The sequence below is a fragment of the Apodemus sylvaticus genome, chromosome 14 (assembly GCF_947179515.1).
Source record: "Apodemus sylvaticus chromosome 14, mApoSyl1.1, whole genome shotgun sequence".
NCBI lineage: Eukaryota > Metazoa > Chordata > Mammalia > Rodentia > Muridae > Apodemus > Apodemus sylvaticus.
In genome coordinates, this window is record NC_067485.1 from 22544724 (window position 1) to 22566274 (window position 21551).

General features: G+C 43.9%; 2 long non-coding RNA genes across 6 annotated transcripts in view; one reads left to right on the forward strand and one right to left on the reverse strand.

Moving 5' to 3' along the window:
* Nucleotides 1-1818: 1818 nt before the first annotated feature.
* The window catches only part of LOC127664740 (uncharacterized), a 45137-nt gene continuing 25404 nt past the window's right edge, over nucleotides 1819-21551 (reverse strand). For all 5 annotated transcript variants that reach the window (XR_007973239.1, XR_007973238.1, XR_007973237.1 and 2 more), the window contains 5 exons: nucleotides 19472-21124; nucleotides 17837-18539; nucleotides 15570-15736; nucleotides 5144-5423; nucleotides 1819-5058 (listed from right to left, as the gene is read on the reverse strand). This is a non-coding gene — a long non-coding RNA (uncharacterized LOC127664740). The remainder of the gene's footprint in view (nucleotides 5059-5143; nucleotides 5424-15569; nucleotides 15737-17836; nucleotides 18540-19471; nucleotides 21125-21551) is intronic.
* The window catches only part of LOC127664741 (uncharacterized), a 28335-nt gene continuing 11001 nt past the window's right edge, over nucleotides 4218-21551 (forward strand). Inside the window, exon 1 of the long non-coding RNA XR_007973241.1 lies at nucleotides 4218-4277. This is a non-coding gene — a long non-coding RNA (uncharacterized LOC127664741). The remainder of the gene's footprint in view (nucleotides 4278-21551) is intronic.

The following is a 21551-nucleotide window of genomic DNA, read 5'->3' on the forward strand; positions in this document are numbered from 1 at the left end:
TGCCCTCTATGTAGGCATTAACCAGATCCTGAAGAGTACCAGGAACTGAAAAGAACATAAAAGTTGTACGTTGCTCCTTAAAGTTGTTCTGATTGCAGGTAAAGGGAGAAAGCCTGCTGCCTGCCCTTGGGCGGGGGCTGCCTGGCCTTGGGAGGGGGCTGTGTGTAGCATGTATGATGGACATACATTATCATATAATGACATACATATCATAACCAGCCTTCATACATTATCATATAATGACATACATTATCATATAATGACATACATATCATAACCAGCCTTCCCAGTTCTTCAGAAAGCCAAATTAAACATTTGAATACACACATTCACACACACATACACTCACACATGCACACACATCTGCACACACACATTCACATAACACACTTATATACATACATAATACATATTTAGATGCACACACATTCACACACATATACTCACACACACATACATACACATAGAGACGTATGTGTGTGTGTGTGTGTGTGTGTGTGAACCCCAAACTTCTGATGGACTTAAAAACAAAACAAAGAAGCCCTGGCAGCCTGGCCAGAAGTTAGGGAAGCGCCATTTACGTTGGACACGTGATTGAATAAAAGAATTTTTCGTATTTCTGACTCAGCCAAGTTTCACCAGATATAGTTCACTTAGTTCTTGTCAGGCTGACTGATTCTAGAAATTTCACAAAGCAAGTTTCTGGTCTCTGGGGTTAGAAAAATTGGAAGACACACTTCTGAGGTCATGACAGAAAGGTGTAGAAGCTGTTCTTCATGAAAACTGGAATGGTGTTGGGAATGGTCTCCCCTATTAGCTGCTCAGGTTGTTCTGAGGCGGTTTTTACTTCATCTCATTACAGCTGTTGAAAACCTGGCTTTGCAGAGATATGACATCATGGAAAGGAATGTAGCACCACCTGAGGACAAAAATGCAAACTAGTGATACCACACAAACTGTGGGATAATTGCCGAGCCAGCTGCGGTTCAAGGCCGTAGTTTTTGCGCCACAGATGATGCTGATATTCACGTGTTTTCCTCAAATTTAAAATGTCCTATAGCCCCACCTTCCGGGTTGGTTGTCAGTCTCCTCTGGCCCTCCCTATATAGTTTCGAAGGACATCAGGAGAATGCTGGAGAAGAGAAAGCCAGGGCTGGCCAAAGAGACTTCACAAAAGTAAATGTCAAGTCTGTCCGCGTTTGTCCATTTCCTAAGTCAGCTGCCTTTTCAGGCTGTGACCTATAGAACCATAGAGTAGGCCTGAGGCAGTGTGTGGGTTTGGAGCCCTGCTTAGCCATCCCCACATATACATTTTAATGTAAATTAGTAGAAACAAACTGAAAGTGACTTCCTCTGTCCCCTCTTCCCATTTCCATGCGAGCTGGGAAGATGATCGCCTCATAGAACTGAGATCGTAGTGGTCATGCCTTCACTGTGAGACACTGCCTGTGGTGGCCTCAAGGCTGCCGCCTGTGCTGCTACATTCACTCATTATCTGACACTTTACAGTGTCAGATACAAACAGAATATTCTGTAGCTTCAACCACCATGTTGGGCAATTTCCTATTTAATTTTAGCTCAAGTATGCTAACATCTCAGATTGGTGGGGCGGCTCAGTGAGTCAGGCACTTCCTGCACATCCTAGCAGCCAGAGTTAGATCCCCAGAACCACAGAGAAGTGGAAGGAGAGAACTGATCCCACTAAGTTGTCCTCCAACCCAATCTGGGTGACCACACACACACACACACACACACTGAACAACATCTCAAAAGTAAAAGTAGTGTCAGTATCTTAATAAGTGACAAAATATTTGAGCATTCGGTTTGGATTTTTTTATTCTTTTCCTTTCTTTCTTTCCTTCCCTCCTCCTCTTCCTCTTCTTCCTCCTCCTCTTTTCTTCTTCTTCTTTCCTCAACAAGCTGCTATGTAGCCCAGGCTGACCTCAGACTCATTATGTAGCTAAGGATGACCTTGAAATGCTGATCCTCCTGTCTCCACCTCTGGAGGGCTGGAGTGACAGGAGCATCACACTTAGTTTGCTCTGGATTCTTTAAAGAAGCTACTGTGTTACAGGAGAGACTTGCACCTCGGCCTACATCCACACCTATATTTACAGACTATGTACTTATGGGTTTGCTGTTTCTTAACTTTTATTTATAGCCCGTGGATCAACACCGCCAGGGCCTTCACATTCGTGTGTGGACATGCACAGAGCTCAGGACAATTTGAGCTACTGGACAAGCATGTTCTCAGCTTAAGAGGAACAAAGCGACACTCTTAATTCTCTTCCCAAAAATGGGAATTCTTTTTGTAATCTATTTAGTGCCGTGTCCTTTTATTGTGTGTGTGTGTGTGTGCTTTTGTTAGGCAGTTTTGCTGTTTAAAACGTTCCAGTCACAGGGCTGATATGCCGTCACTGGAATCTGCTTTATCATGGCCTTACTCCACCTTCTACTCATGAGCTGCTTTCTGCAGCGTCTTCTGAGTTAGCATCAGGTTTTTTTCAAACATGGAAATGTTCTGATAAGAGGGGATCAGGGTCCTAATGTTGCTGGGGGGTATGGGTATGTAAGTGTGCACATGCGTGTACACATGAGACTCTGGCAGGGTCGCGGGGTGGGGGGACCCGTGCAAACCTCAGTGTAGTAGAACTTGCCTTTCCAGGCCCTGCCTGAGGTCTTGGACATTAGGACACACACTGGGTGGCTCCACATGACACTGCAAATCCATGGAATACTTCTTCTTTAAGGCTTACGTTATCATCGGAACCAGCAGCTCCTAGGCCTTCTTTCTTCACCTCTACATCCATCGTTGGTTCCTGAGTCTCCAGGATGAACAGCTTGCTTCCTGTGTGCTCTGCAGTCCCGTGCCCACTAAACCACAACCGTGTTACTCTGGTGTCTTCCACTCTGTTTCTAAAGCTTCCAGAAATGCTTTCTCTCCACAAGAGAAGTGGAAAAAAAAAGTCTGGCTTTTTTTTTTTGTTTTGTTTTGTTTTGTTTTTTTCCTGATCTCTTTTTGATTGAAGCCCTTTGGGGCCTTCTCCTCATTTTCAAGGACAGAGATAGATAACTGCGTATCCCTCGGGGGTGCGGGGGCGGGGGGGGGGGCGCGGGAGGTGACTTAGGGCTTTGCCAATGCTTATGGCTCTATGTCTCTACCCCCAATATCCTCTTTTCTTCATCCCTCAGTATTTGTGGGTATCTGACTGGGATCCATACTGTTTGGCCTATGGTTCAGGGACTTTTGGTATCAAATTGGCTCCGGGTGTTGATTGGTCATAGATTGACAAGCTCTAGGAGAAGATGTGGGTAACGAGCTTATTTATACAGATACAGAAGAGAGATGGATCATTTGTGTTTTCTGTTCCTAATTCAGCATTCCTCTCTTTCCTTCTCTCTCTCTCTCTCTCTCTCTCTCTCTCTCTCTCTCTCTCTCTCTCTCTCTCTCTCTCTCTCTTTTTGAATGGAATGATGTCACCCGCTCACTGGTTTTATATAGCTCCCGCTGAAGTAGGACTCAACAGAAATCGGGCCTATTAATTAGAAAGCCAGAATGTGGGCAGTTTTGAACTGCTAATTAAAACTTACCGATTGAGTTGTAGTCATAGGTTTTAACCCCCTTTCCTTTTTCCTGAACCTAGAACTTTGCTATCAGAGAGGGTGGCTTCTTTTAAAAAAAAGCATCTCCCTTTAAAATGCTTCCATTTGTCTCTAGGAAAATCTCAGGGCCATTTTTTTTCTTTCCTCCTTTGGGGAGGTCATTAGTGAGAGCCAGACAGGGACAAATGGCTCAGGTCCCTCCTACTCTGCCCTCTGATTCCGTCCTGCCACCCTCACAGCTGCAGAGTGGGTGGATCTTCAGTAAGGGCCCAGAGATACCTCCCTCCATATTGGCCAGGAAAAGACAATCTCCTCAGTATCTAGGCTCCAAGGGGACATCAGTGGCCTTCAGCAGGGTAAGGTATATTCTGCGCATCACTGTAGCCACCTTTAGGGGACCAGACAAATCCATGAAGGTAGATGACAAAAGTCTGAAGCCACGAATGGAATCCACCTCTTCATCTCTCCAGGATCCGGAATCCTCTGCAGAAGCCAGCAGCACTGTAGCATGCTCAGGACTGTGGCTCTCCGGGCCCAGTGCCAATGGCTCACACAGGCCTCTCTGTTCGGCCCAGACTGCATCTCAACCTGACTTTTTTTTTGTTTTTTCTTTTAGGTGGCCCAGCAGGAATCCTCTCGTGACTGGAGTCAGAGTTTGCACAGACTCCTAAGAGGTAGGTCTATAGGAGGGGTACGGGATATCTCCAACAATCGACTCCATTGTATCCTGGCCTGGCAGACCGGAGAGAAAGGTCCTTGGAGCTGCAGCGGCATTTGACTCTCCTGAGCCCGCCAAGGCCATGTGTGCCGCACGTGCTTGGGGCTGCCGCTGTGGCCACGGCCTGGCCATGTGCTTTGTGTTTCCTTTCTTTTCAGAAGGTGGTTGATTCATGCAAAAAAATGCTTAACAATGCCTGCTACGCACAGTGAGGGAGGGATCGAGGGTCCCTTTGATGTGCAGGGTCTTTTTGGAGATTCCAGAAAACCAGTTCAAAAGGTTTTCTTTGGACACCACACCTCCAGCATATGTGAAAGTAGAGGCCGCTCTCCCCAGGCGACTTGCCGGGAGGGAAAACATCTTGCCTTGGCTTCTTTCCCTTCTGTTTTGTCTTGTGCTGACCACAGGTTTTCAGATTTCTCGCTGTCCTGGTGGCCAAAGGAGGGAATTAAGCAAAGGAAAATGGCCAGCTGAGCTTTTTGGATGTCCAGAGAAACAAACATACACGCTCTTACAGTCTTGTTGTACACAGTCAGATGGCCAGGGCCAGGTCGGTGACTTGCCAGCCATGAGGTATTTCCCTGCTGGTACTTCTGAGCTTACAGAGCCACCTGGGGAAGTACAGACGGAAGAGGAGCCATCTGGTCACCAGGGTGGGTCCTATTGCAGCTCGGCTCCGTTTGTTTTCAGGTTGCAGGCACAGTGCTGTCACCTTTCTTCTCTCTGATGGGGTAGGACTTAAAGGACATGATTGGGCAGTGATGGGGATACTGGGTGAGCCCAAGGCGAAGGGGAGGGGGGACTCAGATGAAAACCACTTACCCTGCTCCTCTGTTCTGAGTTTTCCATGCCGCCCTGTCCTCTGGGGTGAGCTCTGAAAAGACCCTGACACCCTCAGTTTGCTCACAGACAAGAGAAAGCATGACAGAATCCGTCTCCCTATGCACCCAGCCGTGGCCTAGATGTCAGGGGCTCAGGGAAGGAATGTTTTCCTTCTTTCCTATCTTGTAGGAACTCTGTGGATTCCTCCTTCTGCGTGTCCCTCATGCCATAGATGGAGGCTCCCACTGTGATGAAACTGCTTTGCAACACCGAGTGGGACCTGGTAAAAAAAAAAAAACCGGATGTCCTAATCCTTCCCTGTGTCAGTGAAAAGCCAAGGGGAGACCCAGGCTGGCTGCGTGGGCGTAGGGAACAGTCTGGTCTGTTTGCTAGCACAGGTATATCAATGCATCTCTGGAGAAGGGAGGCGGCATGGAGGCTCCCACAGTCTTGCCATCTGTTCTCTTGGAGTTAGACTCCAGTTTTCTCTTTGCACAAGGTAGGTTACTGCCCCCAGCAGCCGCCAACCTCCTAGCCAAAGCTGGCATCTCTGAAATGCCACAAATGCTCAGTTGGCCTTCCAAGTGATTTACCACAACATATGGAAATATCCTGGCCAAGCCTATAGCTATTTGGCAGATTATAGGTATATATAAATCATGCACTAATTTTAATGCAATTTACCCCTGCTCTGCAAGACTCTCTGGTTATCTATCCTTCACAGGTTCTCCTCACAGGTCTCCTTGAGCACTGAGGACCACTCCAGTCTTAAACTGAGACTAACCCTGTGTAGCCAGAAGGCTGTGCCCTCTCCATTGTCCTCACAGGGCAGTGCAGTGAATTATTGGTTTTCTTTCCTGACTTGACATCCTTGTGGATCCCTGCTTTCCAAGCATCCCCACACATGCCCTCACTTCATGTTCTATCTTTGCTGGTTTCTGGAATCTGCCCTGAAGAGAAGGAGGCTTCTGAACTGGAAACATTGTCTTTGTGTCTCACAGATTGGCAGCCTTTCCCTCCACAACACTCGCTTTCTCTCTGTCTCTGTCTCCCTTCCTTTTCTTCCTTTCTTCTCCATCTTTCTTTCTTGATACATTGTCTCATGTAGGCAGTGGATGTAGCCAAGAGTGGCCTTGAACTTCCAGTTCCACTGCTTCTCCTCCCCATGCTAGATTTATAGATAGGTATTATATGACCCTTGGTTAAATGTTACTAAGGATCGAACTTCTTGCATGATAGGGAAACATTCTGTCAATTTCATACCCAGCCTTGGGTTCTTGTTTTCATTCAGTTACTGGTAAGTTAACAGGTGGTGCTCAGTCAGGCAAGTTAGTAATATGTATTACTTAGTCAGGTTAAGTAGTATGCTTTTATCAAGGACTTGGAAACATCCTGTACCTGTTCCAGTTTTACACATGTAAATACTACTAATCTTTGCCAGCCATAGGAGCATATGCCTGTAATCCCAACACTTAAGAGGAGGAGGCTGGAGGGTCCACAGTTCAAGGCCAGCTTCAACTATGGAAAGAGTTTGAAGCCAGTCTAAGCTATAGGAGACTCTACCTCATCAAATAAACAGTCCATTTCAAAGTTAGACTAGCACTGGATACATAAGCTATAATTTAAACCTAAAGACAAGGTCTCTTTTCTCTCTCTTATATATGGTTCACTCATAGGTAGATGGAGGGCACTCTCAAATTCACATACACTTTAGGGTTTCCCCCACTCCTGAAATTTAGCTAGCTTGGTGGTATAATTAATCCAAATGCTTAGAATTCCATTCCGTGTATGTTTTCTTTAATGTTAGCCAATACTGTACCCAGAGTTTATGCCTTACTTCAGCAAACAATGAACCAATTGACTAATCTGAAGAGCCGTATAATTAGAACCAATCTATATTTATCAGTTCATTTCCTAAGTTTGTTTGGATGATTTAGCTTTATGCCTGGATATCCTGGGATAGCCAAAGATTTTCAGATACCTCTCACCAGCTCCTAGAAGACATTTGGCAGGAGACATTCAAAGGCCAAGGTAAGCACACATGATTTATTTCATGGGTGTGGCTTAGCTCTCTTCCATAAATTCTAGGACCAGAGACAGACTCAGGGATATTTGTTGGAGTTATTAGGGAGCCTAAGTCTTAAAGGGCTAATGACATTAATAGGCACATCAGGACCTTTTCATAACTGGAAAATTTGAGATACATGGGAAGTAATTTGATAGGGAGAAAAGATTTGAGTATAATAAGATCTTGCCCCAAGTTGGAAGGCATCTTGGACCAGGGCATAGTTATTGATGAAAGTTAGTTATTGATTGAAGAACAAAGTTTGTGTGATCACTATTGAGGCTACTGGTGCAGATGGTACTGATGCAGCACCTAGAATGCAGCAGATGTTCAGAAATATTAGCTGTTTATTAAGTCAACTGATATTTAGTTAACACTGATTGAACAAAAGCCTTAAATAATTCATGGTTTAGGTGTACACTGTCCCTGAAGTCCTCTTAAAGGGAAAGCTCTGAGCTCCTGTATTTGTTAAAGCACAGGCTAGGGATTAAAACAAAAAAAAATCTGAATATATGAATAGAGAGAGAATAGAAGTTCCACACTCTCTTATGTGCCAGTCGAGAAGTCAGAAAGGTTGGTCTGGGTCCAAGGCAGTCACTGCTGATGCAGCAAGCAGGAAGAAGAAAGAATGTGAAGGTGACATGTCCCCTCCTTCCCCCATGGAACAGAGACTTGAAAGTGGCATTGAGCCTTCTGCTCACAGTCTATTGGCAATAATGGGGTCACAGCCAAGACAAAGGGAAAACTTGAAAGCATAGTCTTTTACGCACAGGCGTTCCATTATTAAAAGTGTGGAGAACAGATACTTGTAAGAAAGTGGCCTCTAATACAGTCTCTAAGCTAAATTTCTCATTGAGCCTTTCCTTAATCTGAATCAGCTGCAAAACAGATCGTGAGAGGAGCCAGACTTCTACTATGCATGGGGTAGGTTTTAGCTTACTTTGACAAGATGACTCTCATTTGTAATTTCTACAATTCTGCAAATAGAAGGGAATTTTAATTTTCACAGGTCAGCCAGTTTTCCTGTTTTTTTTTTAAATATGAAAGATAGTCATTCTTCATAAATCTTGTGGCTATAGAAAAAATACCCTGCCAAGGGTTTCCTCGGCTGCTCCAGACAGGCTGATACAAGAGCACAAAGATGGAGAAACTGAGTGAGAGGAGTGGTCGAGTGGAGGAAAGTCTCTGAGGAGTGAGCTAAAGGGCTCCACATTCACAGTGGGCTCCACTGTGGGTCAGCGATGTGGTCACCACTATACCAGTCAGTTCTTCTGTATCTCAGTTTCCCTTCTGGGAAAGTGTGGGTGATCCTATCCCAGTCCTCCCCTCTATAGGTTTGTTCCCAAGAGTAAGGAAGATGTAGTGATTAGACACCTTGTGCAGGCTCTCATTCATAGACATTGCTTAGTGAAACCGCATACACTCTCTCCTCTCTCGTCCTTTGCAAAACAGGGGACTAGTGTCATCCTGTGTCCTAGTTGTGCTTCTGTGGCTGTGATAAACACCATGACCAAAAGCAGCATGGGGAGGAAAGGGTTTATTTCATTTCCACTTGTACATCACTGTTTATTACCACAGAAAGTCAGGGCAGGAACTCAAGGCAGGAACTGAAGTAAACACCATGAGGGAGTATTGCTTAGTGGCTTGCCCGCTGTGACTTGTCCTGCCCACTTTCCTGTACTGTCCAGGACCACCTGCCCAGGGATGCCACCAACAGTGAGCTGGGCCCTCCCACTTGAGTTGTCAATCAAGATGATGCCCTAGAGACTTGCCTTATGGGCCAATCTTATGAAGACATTTTCTCAATCAGATTCCTCTTCCCAGATACATCTAAGTTTCTGTTACATCGACAAAAGCCAGCTGTCTGCAAGACCAGGCTCTGGGCACAAGGCTTAGGTCCTGACCACAGCAGACAAATATACCTCTGAATGCACCTCCCAGGACCCTGCAGAACTGGATGGGTAGGAGTGAAATTAATCAACAGGTAGCTGAAGAGCTAGAGACTACAATATCTGAACAAGCTGGGTGAGGAGTCTAAGAATGTTAGGGAGGCAGGACCTACTAGAAACTGGAAATAGAACCTACTAGGTAAAGGTTCAAGAAATGACATGGAAGACAAGGAAGGCACCTGGAGGCAGCAGGTTTGGTTTTTTCAGTCCATCTGTCCCTTGGCTTCCGGAGCAAGGCAGAAAGTGGAGAGTTCAGCCTGGCTCAGAATCCAGAGCAGCATGTCCGGGAGGAAGGACAGAAGGAACAGACTCCAGGGAAGCTGGATGGCCGGCCTCTCGCAGGACGGCAGTCCCTGGGCTGAAGAGGCTCTTGGGACGTGTGAAGGAAGTTGGAGGGGTTTAGACACAGAGGCAGATTTCCTCCACAGTGATGATGGCCGTCCCTGCTAGTAGCAGATATCCCCATTTGTGATGCAGACGGATCTAAACTGATGTGCTGGCTTACAGAGAAGGGTAGAGGGACCAGCTTTGAAAGCTGGTTTCCGGGGAACTGTGGAGGCAGCCTTAGGAGCGCAACAAGTCCTATCTGCTCCTCTCCTTCCTCTTGCTCATTCCCCTCTTCTCCCTCCTCTCACCTCTCCTCCCCTTCTTATTAGACTTTTTTTTTTTAAATGATTACTTGCCAGGGAGGAACCTAGGAGTTGGAGAAAAATAAGGGGTGGCCAAAGATTAAAGTCCTAAATGGGGACACAATTAACTGCCAGTTGCTGGCCAAACATCTCCATCTTTGTTCTTTGAAGGCCAAGGCCCTCCCTTGCTGGACTTAACCAGGGAAGTCCTAAGTGGTATTTCTTGGTGGTCTACAAGGTGATAGGTTTCTTGGTAAAAAGTGACTCCTGTTCACGCTAAGAAAACCACCTGTGACCTTACAGTCCCCCACAGTAGCTATATACCCAGAATGTGATATCACTTCCCTTAGAGAGAGGCATATTGGAGACGATGTAGTTAGACAATGGAATCTCCTGAAACACAGAGGTGGACTGTAGGAGAGTTTTAACCCCAGAGAACTAAGTTGAGTGGATATGGTTGGTGGCTGAATATATTACTAATATTTTTATGCTTTAAAAGATTTGTTTTTATTATTTTTGATAATATAGGAGTGTGTTGTCTGTGCGTGTGGATGCGTGCGCATGCGTGTAGGTACTTTAGCACATCAGTGGCATCGGATCTCTTGGAGCTGAAGCACAGGTGGCCTGACTTGGGTGCTGGGAACCAAAGTTTGGTCCATTGTAAGAACAGCATGTACTTCTAACCATTGAGCCATCTCTCCAGCCTCTATTGAGCACATCACAGACAGGACACAACAATTTGCAGTCCCAAGGAGAACTACTAGTCTTTTGAGTTTCAAGATGATGTTTTCTTTACCCATTAAAAATTAGTTCATGAACACTTCCAGAAAGATACTTGTAAAAATTTATGATTCTTTAAATTAAAAAACAATATCATTTGGGGTTGAGGGACATGTCATGATACATGTAGAGGTCAGGGGGCAACTTTGTTGAGTTAGTTCTCTTTTTCTACCTTTACATATGAGCCAGGGATAGAACTTAGGTTGCCAGGGTCCATGCCAAGTACTTTAACCCACTGAGCTAGCTGGCTGGCCCTAAACTTAGATTTTTCAATACACAGCGTAAAAAGGGCAGACACTGTTGAGATGTGTTTGGGTATAATGGCAGAGATTTAGATTTTTCTTCAGAAGAAGAGGATATGAATCTCCTATGGCCATCTTGGATACGGTGACCAATGACCACCTCGGTTATGGTGATTAATCTATGAAATGAGGATTAGGAAGGTCATGCAATGCATATGTGATAAATGTAGATTTGCTAGGGGAAATATCACATGACAGGTGTGAAAGTGCTTGGCCAACTCTCTAGCGTTACACAGATGGCCGATTGTATCAGGGTTTGTTATTATTCCAGTGTCAGTTTGCTCTGAAACAACTTTTCAATGGCCTGGCATAAAAATTGGGCACTTTGAAGACCAACCACTAATTGTATAAAGCTGTAAAGGTATCTACTATATGTTTTCTTCTTTCTGGTATACCCACAATCATCATGAAGTAGAGATAACTTTAGCCAGTAATCAAGGTCATGAAGGAAGCAGACTGATACAGTACCAGCTAGGTCTGTAGTAACGATTGTGGAGCTGTCGACACTCCCCAGGACAAAGAAGGGCAGGACACAAGACCTGAGATCCCAGCCAGTACTCCTTCCTACCTGCTCCTGTCATCTCTAAAGAATGGTGGGTAACACTGGAGAGCACAGGAAGTGGAACTTAACCGGGAAGAACTCTAGAATGTGGCTCCCATGAAGTCACTGTGTACAGTGGGATGGGACTTTGTGGGGATTCAGCTGTTTTTTTGGGGGACCCAAGCTCCACCAGCAATTCTTCACCGATGTTCCTGTAAGTCCTATAAGTGTATCCGGTCACGAAGGTGGAGATGGAGGGACCCCCCCCCTTCCTTTGGTCTGTCTCAACAAGCATTTGTTCGTCTCCCCAGGAGAAGTAAGGCAGGAATCCCCAAGCTGGTTTCTGTCTAATAATTTTCTAAAATGTTTGCACTGTTCCCTGGTCTTGCCTTCAGGGTTTATTTTTCTTTTCCAAGTCATAAGATTTATGCAGCAGTTTTGGGTGGAATAGTACATTTAAAAATGTTTTATGTGTGCACGCACGCGTGTATGTATGTGTGTGTGTGTGTGTGTGTGTAGGTCAGAGAGCAGCTTGTGGGAGTCCATTCTCTCCTTGTAGCATGTGGGTTCTGAGAAGCAAACTCAGGTTTTTCCTTATGCCAACTAGCAACTTTGTCCTCTGAAGCATCTTGTCCCATCCCAAAGCATACACTCCAAAGGTTTCCTCGTATTATTTTTAACCATGTGAAGACATGTGTGTATGTGCATGTGAAACCAGGTGCCCCAGGAGGCCAGAGGTTTCAGATCCTGTGCAGTAGAGTCACAGACTCCTTTACACTCTACACCCTCTAGGACGTAGCAGATCTGAGACCTTCCTTGCCACAAGACTCATTTTACATCTTACATGATATCTGGTTTGTCTCCAAAGACGATGTAAACAAAGAAAATTGGCTCTAAACACTTGTCAATTAGTCTGCCTGATGACAAAAGATGTTGGTAGAGGGATGGCTCTGAGCTGTAGGTGTTCCAGCATGGGCCTGTGGGTCTTCAGGGGCTGGGAGGCAAAGGCATCATTCTTGTAGAGTCTGGATAGCAGCCCTGCTATCCGTGCCAAAGACTATAGTTTCAACAGTTGGGATCTTTGACACCAGGGCAGAACTGAAGCAGACCTGCTGAGCTCTGAATTTCAAATTGAGGCGAGTGGAGGACCCTAACAAACATCCCAGATGAAGACTGTTCCTGTTCCTGGCACTATTCCTGCCGGGGCAGAGTGCATAACCTGATAGGCTTAGAGCCCCTGGTAAGCTTAAGGCTAGCCACCGCCCAGATGTTTGGTTTCTAACCTTGTTGGTAAAGCCAAACTATATGTACTTGGTTGTGAGAAAATCAACAAATAATGTAAGAGTCAGTTCTAGAAGAGATTGACTGTTTTGCAGGACCTGGGAAGTCTGAGCAGGCGCTCTTACTGGCCTAGCCTTTCTTTTACCCTGTTATGAAGACAAATGCCCTCTCAGGTTCTGAGCTCATCCCAGCTATAACTTGATAAAGATGTATTAGATTGCCTTCCCTCCTCCTTTCCTTCCTTCCCTCCCTCCCTCCTTTTTTCCCTCTTTCCCTCCTTTTCTCCTTCCCTCCCTCCCTCCCCCCCTCCCTTCCTTCCTTCCTTCCCTCCCTCCCTCCCTCCCTTCCTTCCTTCCTTCCTTCCCTCCCTCCCTCCCCCTCCCTCCTTCCTTCCCTCCCTCTCTCTCTCTCTCCCTCTCTCCCTTTCTTTCTTTCTTTCTTTCTTTCTCTCTCTCTCTCTCTCTCTCTCTCTCTCTCTCTTTCTCTCTCTCTCTCTCTCTCTCTCTCTCTCTCTCTCTTTCTCTCTCTCTCTCTTCCTTCCTTCCTTCTTTCTTTCCTTCCATCCCTGACTCCTTGCTTCTCTCCATCCCTTCCTTCCACAAAATCTCCCGTAGCTCCCTGCTGGCCTCTAAATCCTTAAATAGGTAATGATGACCTTGAAGTTCTAATCCTCCTGCCTCCACCTCCCATTGCAAAGATTAGAGATTCAGACCATTATGCCTGGCTTCATGCTGAGTGGAAATGATTCCCAGAGCTTCCTGAGTGCTAGACAAGCACTCTGCCAACTCACCTCCCCAGCCCATATACGCCTATTTCCAGACAAGGTGATCAACATACTGATGTTAAAGTTTGGCAAAGGCTGGCAAAATCCATCTCTGACATGTTTTGCCAACAAATCCAGTTTTTTCCCTATCACCTGTACCTAAAGGCCTCATGTAAAATTGAGAATGGACCTAAAATTCATTTCTGGTCTATCTTCTTCTTGGGTGTGCCTGTGTGTGTGTGTGTGTGTGTTAGTTTATTTTATTTTGTATTGACAAACTTGCAATCTTCCTACATTACCCTCCTACTTGCTGGGATTATACACATGAGCTACCAAGCCGGGGTTGCTTTCTTCACTCTCAAGAATGAGAAGTGCTGGGGTTGGGGGAGGCATAATTGCAGAGTGGCTTGCCAAGACCACAGCTAGTCTTTGACTATAATGACAGAACTCTCTTTGTCCTGTGTGGTCCCTGGATGTGATGTGGCTGATGACTAGGAGCTGTCTGCTATCTCTCCTTCCTAGCCCTGCCATCCCAAGGACATGTCTCTGGCATCATGGCCTTTGTCTTCTCAGGGATTATCACTGCTGTTGTTTAAATGCTTATGCTTCTTGGAATTTAAACCCTAAGGTGACATTGTGACCAGATGAGGTCACTGTAGGTGATGAGACCACTGATGCCCCATTCTCGAAGATGTTATCAGTACCCTTATAAAAAGCTATGAGGGCACACATTTATCCCATTTTGTCCTTCCGGTCTACATGAGGACACAGTAGGCTGAGTGACCTTCATCCACAGCCAAGTCATTTGGTGCCATCACCTTCGACTTCATCCCACAGACTAAAGAATTGTATAAGTTTATGTTATTTATTAATTATTTCATTCAAAGGTATTTTGCTATTGCAGCAGAGTTGGACTAAGGTAATTACATAATTGTCACCAGGCCTCGGTGTGTTAGTCAGCTTTCTGTTGCTGTGACAACATGCCTGAGACATACAACTGAAAGAAAGGAAAGGTTTCAGTCCTTCATTACTTACTTGTCTACATTGCTCTAGACCTATAATGTCATAGCACATGATAAGGGTACAGTTGATCTTAGGAGCCAGAAGTGAATGACTGAGAAAAGTAAGGCTGTGATTTAAATATCCCCTTTATGGCTAAATTCCCAGTGACCCAACTTTCTCCCAGTAGGGTTTAACTCTAAAAAGTTTGACCAATTCCAATAGCACCACAGTTTGGAGACCAAGTTGTTAGCCCATTAACTTTTGAGAGACATTAAAGATACAAACTATAGCACTTGTTTCCTGATAAGGATGATTGGGGGGCATCAATTGTTGTGACATGTTTTGCTGGTGGAATATACAATGGTATAAATAGTGACCACATAACATCATCATGCTACTTTTTTGTTTGGCCTGGCACTCCTTAATTCCTTGGTGAGCTTTAATTGATTTCAGGTGTATGATTAATATGTTAATAATGTTGTCAATCTTCCCCTGGCATCACACTGTCCTAAAATGTCTTCACCTGGGGTTGTGCTTTGAACTGGAACTCAGTGGGGGGTTGGGGTAAAGCTCTTGTGAAGATGGTCTGTTTTTATCACATTTCCAAAAATCTCTGTTGCAACAGAAGAGAAGCCAGAGATGGATGATAATTGCTGCAATTCATTTCCAGGGATCTGTCAATGGGAAGCTCAGGCAGCGCTCAGAGAAGGGCTCAAATCACAAAACTCTGTAAGTGTATGGCTTCCTGGGAACCTAAGTATTGTTTAAGAAGAGGAGAAACATGCTTTGAGCTCAGAACTGTGGGTGATCTAAGGAAAGAATAAGAGTGAACAGTGGGCCTTGGCAGGGTAGTTCATAGCAGCCTTTGAGACGCTGTGTATTTGATAAATAGTCAAACTTTCAGTCAGCAAATCTTACGTGACCAATATGGCTAATGGTTTCTCAGTTCCTTGTCTCCTCTTCTGATCTATGGGTGAGTGAAAAGGCTGGGTGTCTCTGCAGCTACCTGCTAACACATCTACAGCCAACCAAAGCCAAATAAGAAGATGTAGAAAAGTTTTTATTCCAAGAATGTCTTGGCCTGGGGATATAGCTTAGTGGGCAGAGTACTTACATGACATGAACAAGGTCTTGGGTTCAATCCTTCAGCATTGCATAGAACCTCGCCACTCCCGTCATCCTCTCACTGCTGTGGTAGGAGAAGACGACGACTCAGAGGTTCAAGGACGTCCTTAGCTATGTAGGGAGCCCGAGTACAGCCTGGGTTTCATAAGATCCTGTCTTTAAAAACATAATAATTTATTTCAAAAAGCAGACCCTAGAATATGCTGTTATTTTTCCCTGAGAATATTTTCTAAGTCTTTGTATTTCTGGCTCTATGGGTGAATAATCTAATTGAAAGATGAATAATCTTTCTAGTGGAGGAAAGGGAAAAGACCGTATCTTGAGCATTAGGGAAGCCTGAAGAATTTACATTTCATACCTGCTGCAATGTGCTCATAGCCAAAGGTTACACAAAACACTAAGTGTTTGGCTCTCTTGATATAGAAAGTCAGCAAAACTGCTTCATGCCATTTTCCATTGCTCTTCCAAGATCACATCTGTTTGGAACTGAATGTAGCATGTGTTCTGGGGAACCTGTATGAAATTAACTTTTATAGCTGACTTTACAAGCAGGATCTTTTATTGTCTACAACTTGGCTGGGGTTCAGGAAGTTCCCAAGATGATTTACTGTCATATGTGCCTATTGTATGGTGGTTGCTGAAACCAAGATATTATTGAACATATGCAGTCATTCTGGCTACAGCCAACAGGTCATCTAAGCCTTTTATCTGAAAGGATTGAAGAGCTTACATTGCAGAAGGGGGATGGGGTGTTGAGTATTTTAAGTGAAATAATTACTTGCAGAACCAAAACAGTTGTGTCCAAGCCTATAATTCCTTTCTGTTTGCCAATACTGTAAAATCTTATTAGATTCTAGAATACATTATTTCAACAATGATTTAAGGTAATATCTCTCAAATAAATGCATGATTACATTCTTATAATATCTCAGATGGTTCGTTCAATTTATTTGACTATGGCATTAAGAATAAAGATCATGAATTTAAATTTCTTTCATGTTTCCTAATGCAACTTCTCCCTAAGCCTTTCCTAAGTTACAGAGGGGCTCTTTTAAGGTAACATTGTCTTCACGTAGTCAGAGAAAAACTTGGTAAAGATGGTGATAGAAATAATGGAATTTCCCTTTAAGAGGAGAAAATCCTCAAAACCTTGATTTTATGTTGGCGGATCAGGAAAAATTTTCCATTTCATCTTTCTTTCTTTCTTTCTTTCTTTCTTTCTTTCTTTCTTTCTTTCTTTCTTTCTTTCTTTCTTTCTTTCTTCTCTCTCTCTCTCTCTCTCTCTCTCTCTCTTTCTTTCTTTCAAAAAGACTTATTTATATATTTTATGTATATGAGTACACTGTAGCTATCTTCAGACACACCAGAAGAAAGCATCAGGATCCCATTACAGATGGTTGTGAGCCACCATGTGGTTACTGGGAATTGAACTCAGGCCCTCTGTAAAAGCAGTCAGTGCTCTTAACCGCTGAGCCATTTTTCCAGTCTGACAATTTCTATTTTCAATAGCAGCTTATCATTTGATTAAATTGGAATATAGGAAAGAAAAGGGTTAAATATTCTAGGATCTGCACTTACCGCATCAAAGATATTTGATCCTATGACAAAACTGTACAGAACAACACAGCCTGTATCAGCAGGGGGATAACTCATGTGCTCATGTTTCAGTTAAAAACCAATGGCCAAAGATCTGGGAGTTTCAGATGAATTTGAAAACTAAGGTGAAAGTCTGCAGACATAGTAGGCTATGAGAAGCCTTGGATCCAAAATTTCTAGTTATAACATCAAGAGGAAACAAGAAAAATCCCTAAATATTATATACATATTTGTCTACTGAGCCATTTGTAAAGTAAACTGAATTAAACGTAGGTGGATAAGGTTTTGTGGCTTTGTTTTACAGGTTCATACTATGTAGCCCAGGCTGGCTTTGAACTCTCCATCCTCCTCATTGCTGAGATTAGAAGCATGGGTCACTACACTCAGTTTTTCCCTTTACTTAATGTAAAAACCACTCTCTGGGAACAGAACTTGTAGCTAAGTTTGGGATCCTGTTGAATCCTCACAAATCTCTAAAGTATTTTTCTTTCTTTAAAGTGGAAGTAATCTATATATTTACCACTCTATTCACTGTCATAAAGAGTTTGGGTGTCAATGGATAATCATTCTTTTCCTTCCTTCCTTCCTTCCTTCCTTCCTTCCTTCCTTCCTTCCTTCCTTCCTTCCTTCCTTCCTCTTTTCCAGGCTTTTCTAACTCACCATGCATTCAGATTGGTCTTGAACTGTAGTTATCTTCCCACTCATTCTTTCCAGAGCTGGTGGAACAGGCCTGTGCTACCACACATGGCTTTGTACAGACAGGAAACCAAAAACTGAATCGACGGATTTAGCATTGATGACGAAGCAGTTTATCATTAATCCCACGCATGCTGGCTCGTGTTTCTATCTTCAAGCTGAGCGAGGGACAGGACCGCGTCCCAGGGATGCAAAGGGCCTTGCTATAGCCCGAATTTACCTCCATCCCTTTAATCTGTTAAAGGGATTATTTGACAGAGTAACGTGTTAATAAAGTTTAAAAATACCATTTATTTAGCATTAGGTGTGTGAGTACCTGCCTGAGCACACCCATTTCTCAGAACACATATGCAGCTTAGAGGACAAGGTACGGGGATCAGTTCTCCTCTTTAGTCATGTGGATGCTCGATATCAAACTCAGGACTCAGGCTTGGTGGGTAGCCTTCACCTGCTGAACCATCTCTCTGTGTTCCCCAGGCAGGGCAACAGAGCTTTGAGTAATGAAATAATCTGCTATCAGTGCTAGACAAGCGCCGTCACCAAAGACCATCAGGTCAAGACAGTATGACTCTGGACCTTTATGGGCCAGGCCGAAAGGAATATTTCTGTTCTCGGAGGCCAGAAGCAAGCAGTTCAAGAGCACATCCTCAGCCAGGCGCGTCTCCTCCTGTAGAAAGGAAGTCAGCACATTTTCTAAGTGTTCTGAAACAGTCAAATGGGGAATCATGTTAATTTGGTGTAAAACTTCATGTGGCGTATTACTAATGCCAAAGAACAAAGCAGAGAGGATCTGGTGACTAATTACTAACAGCGCTGTCACTATTTTATGTAAGTGTGAACAAGGATCATATGTTTCTTATAGCTGGTCCTTGTTGACGCACTCTGTCTCACTGGTTAAAGTGTGCTAATGAGCGGCAAGGAGACCAGGGAGAGCTGCCGTGGGCTCCCCTCTGAACAGGATTTTGTACCCACGCCCAGAGGCTCTGGGGGCTATGGATGTTCTTTAACTACAGGCAAGAGTTTGAATGCTTGTGTTTTGAAAATAATCTCACAGACTTGAAGCTGGGGATCCTGCTGTGACACTTCAAGGGGATGCTGCTGTGATTTGGTAGGCAGACAACCAGATGGAGTCCTGGTGCTGTCCCAGGAACCTGTACTCACTGAGAGTTCTTGCTATAGAAACGGAGCAAATAATAGACTGTAGCAAATAAAAAACTATATGCTTTCAGGCATTCCAGGAGGGGAATAGAATTTGATATTTGTTTAAGACCAGAGCAGGCTATGGATACTTGGGTTGGCTCACTTTTATTGTGCATGTGTGTGTGTGTGTGTGTATGTGTGTGTATGTGTATGTTGAGGATTGAACCCAGGGTTTTATTTATGGTAAACACGTACTCTATTATTGACTGATATACACACACATGTACATATATATATATATATTTACATACATACACATATATATGTATATACATACACATACTCACACACACACACACACACACACACACACACACATATATATATATATATATATATATACATGTATACACACACACACACACACACATTTAATTTTTCAAGGTCTCACCAAGTTACCTGAGCTGTTTTTTACTGTGCTTCAGAGATCAGGCAGGCCTTGAATTTCCAGTCCTCTTGCTTCAGCCTCTCAAGTAGCAGAGATTACTAGGTTACACCATGAGGCCTTCTCTAGCTTATTAGTTCTTTAAAATGTTTATATTTAAGAATCTCGAGGAGACTTAACACTCAGGACAAAGAAGACATCCCCCACCCTCTCATGCAAGACCTGGATGCTCATGGATCAAGGGGCTCCTGAGTAGGGGCTGGTACTTTGTGTGTTTAAAATAAGAGGGAAGGTAGCAAGGTGGGTGCTGTATACCTCAGATTCCAGTACTTAGAAAGCTGAGGCAGGAGGATCTTGAATTTGAGGCTACATAGGTTGTCTCAAACAATAAATGCCAAAGAGAAGAGATGCTAAAGATGAAGACAGAATACTTTTGAAGAAAAGACTTAAACCACAGAATCTCCAAGTGTGCTCTAAGGGGATATAAAGGCAATTGTTCTGTCTGTCATTTGCCGGATGGGGCACAGGGCTGTTAGGAGCTTGCAGCTGTTTAATGGAAGAATGGGAATTAGATTGGCCTCCCAGGCCTCCTGCCCAGCGAATGGAGAGGTCTCTCCAGATGCCACTTCCTTAAAATCTTTCTCACTTCTGAGTAGTCCATCCCCACCAAGACAGCATCTGTGGGAGGGATCTCTGATCTCATTCCTCGAGACGGCAATACATTTACTATCTACTGTGGTTCCATCTTACATACCTTGAGCCTGAAGGATGCTCCAAACACTGACCGCCTCCTCTGGCCTCTGTACTGGACTCAGAAAATCTAGTTGTGCTCTTTTTCCCATCAAGTCACAGAATCCCTTAGTTCTGTTCTCTTATTTATAAAGTTAGAAGAATGGCTAGGGGATCTCACAGGGCTCTTTCAGCTCCAAATGGCTAAGATTCTATTTAGACTCATTTGAAGAGCAGACAATGGAAGCTATTTTTTGGTCAGGCTGGTGACTGCCTTTTTATATGCAAATATGAACTGTGAATCCCAAAAAAGGGACTGTGGAAATGAACTGCCCCTAGTGGAGGGTCATGGACCTTGATGGATGGACAATACCGGCAGGCAAAGTAGGGGGAAAACCTAGAGATCATTGAACCAAGTGGAATTTCAATGAAGGGGGACGACAGTGAATGAGGTAAACAGAGAGCCTGAGTCAAGTTTATTGAGTTCTCTGGCTGAGGTCATGATGGAAACCAGATTGCCGAGTTTCTCCAAGTGTGCGCCAATATCGCAATAGGAAAAAAATGATTGGACAGTAATATAAATTTTTATAATGTTGGGAAAAACAAGGTTGAGTTGATGCCTTAAGGCCAGTTGTCTGAGCACGTGCCTTTTCAGAGTGCACAAGCACTCTTAGGATGTTTCATGCTTCCAGGGGTAACAAAAAAATTGGGTTATGTGGTCATTTGAATGAGATATGTCCCCCGTAAGCTCAGGTTTTTAAATCTTTGATCCCTAATTGGGGAGAGACCCTTCCTGATGGAAGTTTGTCAAGGGCAGTGGATTGGAGAGTTTGTAGCCTCACCCTACTTCCAGTTTGTTCTCCCTGCTTCCTGAGTATCCATGGAGATGGTGTCAACTTCCTCTTCTGGTTGTTTGCTTGTGATGAACTCTGATCAGCCTGGAACCATACACCAAAATGAACACTTTTTTTTTGTCTATAAGTTGTTCTGGTTATGATATTTATCCAGCAATAAAAAGTAACTAAGACAGTTTACTACTTTTTAGGTACTTCCTGACCTGTAAATGATACACAAAGCAAAATATCCTTACACTGAATCAAGACTAACACACACACACACACACACACACACACATTACAAAAATGATTGCTTTCTGTGTATAGTCTAAAACAAGGTCTCAATGAAGACATATAGGTTGTTCATGCTGGTAGGGCCTTGAGATCCTTATGGTGAGCTGCACAGACATATATTAGCAGTGTAATGGGTGCATGTATACTATTTTGTGGGATGCAAACCATTTGCTGTTTCTCTAAAGTGCTAGTGTTAACTTACTTTGTCAATGGATCCATTCCCTCAACAGACAGC